Here is a 2,500-nt window from a genome sequence, read left to right as displayed (position 1 = left end):
TATATGTTCAGACTCTAGGGCATTGTCCTACTCGATAGAGCAATTTCACTGTCCCTTTCCCTTGTCATTCAGGCGCGGCCTTTAAACCTTTGAACCTAAAATTTGCGTGATATTCATCAATACAAGTGGACCATAAATACTTTTATAACTCTCATCTACAACCATATTCCCATTAAAATGCACAGATTTTCAGACCTAATTTTATTTCAAATTTTTCTAGTGAGAAAGATATTGATTAAAGAAGGCCAAGCAAAGATGTGCGCACATATGAAAAGGGATGTGTTGAATTGGAATATTCTAAGTTATTTAGACAACAAATAAAAAAAAATGTAAAAAAACAAAAAAAAATTTCTACCAAATAAGTTTGATTCCTTATATCCTCTGTCGAAATGAAACGGATGATATGGTATCCGGCGAGTTGTCTGAAACAATTTGTTTAACGTACAATTGATCTAAAACAATTTGTCTAAAGTATCATGAATCTACAAGCAAATTGTCTAGAATAAATTGCCTAAAATATTTTTGTATTAGCACTATATATATATATATATATATATATATATATATATATATATATATATATATATATATATATATATATATATATATATATATATATATATATATATATATATATATATATATGAAAACACACCCCATAGTTTCTTTGCTGTTTCATATTTACTGAGAAAACGTGTTAACAGTGAAAAGGAATAGTTATGTACGTTTTCATACGCTACTAAGTACAAATCGTTGAAAAATATAATATAAAAAAAACAGTGATTCGTTAATTTCGGGAATAGAATTACTATTCACTGTGCAACTTGATGAACTTGAGTATAAAAAGAAAATAAAATGGGTAAATATTCAATTGATATTTATAAATATATTTCAATTATCAAATTCGTGATGCCAGATGCATATAAAATGTACTAAAATGACATCTCAAATAAAAACCCTTTGGGTGGTTAATCGAGTATTTCCCAGAAGATTCGGGGGATACTATGGAAGATATTAAGGATAAACCATTTATATATATGTATATATATATATATATATATATATATATATATATATATATATATATATATATATATATATATATATATATATGTATGTATATATATATACTTATATATATATATATATATATAAATATATATATATATATATATATATATATATATATATATATAAGTATATATATATATATATATATATATATATATATATATATATATATATATATATATATAAGTATATATATATATATATATATATATATATATATATATATATATATATATATATATATATATATACTTATATATATATATATATATATATATATATATATATATATATATATATATATATATATGTATATATATACTTATATATATATATATATATATATATATATATATATATATATATATATATATATATATATATATATATATATATTTTGACGCTCCATTCCAGCTTACCACTGATGCGAGTGATGTGGGGGTTGGTGCTGTATTGAGTCAAGCTGACGAAAATGGTATTGTCCACCCGGTGGCGTATTTTTCTAAAAAACTCACTTTGCCTCAAAGAAAATATTCCACAATCGAGAAGGAGACGTTGGCCTTGATCTTAGCGTTAACTCATTTTAATGTCTATCTCTCCTCCTCAGGTGGGCCCATTAAAGTTTGTACGGACCATAATCCATTAACGTTCTTGAATCGGTACAAGAATAAGAATCAGAGATTGATGCGCTGGAGTATTTTGGTCCAAGAATTCGATCTAGAGTTTAAGCATATCCCAGGTAAAGAGAATATGGTGGCCGATGCATTATCCCGGCTGGCAGAGTAGGTGCGAATGGGGTAATTATAAGTGTTTTTACTTCACCTGTTGAGTTCTGTCACTCGTGGTAACTGTTTGAGTATTAATAATTATATATATATGGTTTCTTTTATTTGGTTGAACAGATTATGTAATGTAACACTCCAATGTTGGACGTAGTATTGACGGTTGATTATGATTTGATATGATAGATGGATGTTGACCAAATGTAAGATTATTATTGTTCGTTGATGCATGCAACTGTTATTTTATGGGTTAATTATATCTGTCTTTAATTGCTTGTGGAGGTGGTGAAGTTTATAATGAACTGATGTTTTTTTTTTTTTTTTGTTGAATTATGCTTAAAACCGAGGTTTTGTCAAAAATTATCTGGTTATGTGTGGTGATTTAGGAATTTATGAATGATCCTATATTGGACTCCTTATGTTTCAGGTGATGGTATTTATTACGTTAGTTGGGTATGTAAATTAGGTTAAGATTTTTTGTGACAAAACTGATTTGTTTATACACCCCTTTGTCAGGAGAGTGTGGACTCCAAAGTATTGTTAATAGTGCATAAAAGAAAAGTGCTGTGTTAGTGCTGTAACATTTTATGTGTTCAAGACACTTGGGTGAAAGGTTAATGTGCAGGTGCTATGAGGGTTGTGCTGTG

General features: G+C 26.9%; 1 protein-coding gene across 1 annotated transcript in view; it reads left to right on the top strand.

Annotated features, from left to right (window-relative positions):
• Nucleotides 1–2,500, top strand: part of LOC137628569 (zwei Ig domain protein zig-8-like) — a 52,889-nt gene that overhangs the window by 9,203 nt on the left and 41,186 nt on the right. The window lies entirely within an intron of this gene.

Source organism: Palaemon carinicauda, chromosome 36, assembly GCF_036898095.1.
Source record: "Palaemon carinicauda isolate YSFRI2023 chromosome 36, ASM3689809v2, whole genome shotgun sequence".
NCBI lineage: Eukaryota > Metazoa > Arthropoda > Malacostraca > Decapoda > Palaemonidae > Palaemon > Palaemon carinicauda.
The sequence above is the reverse complement of the archived record's forward strand: the minus strand, read 5'-3'. Positions and strand labels throughout refer to the sequence as shown.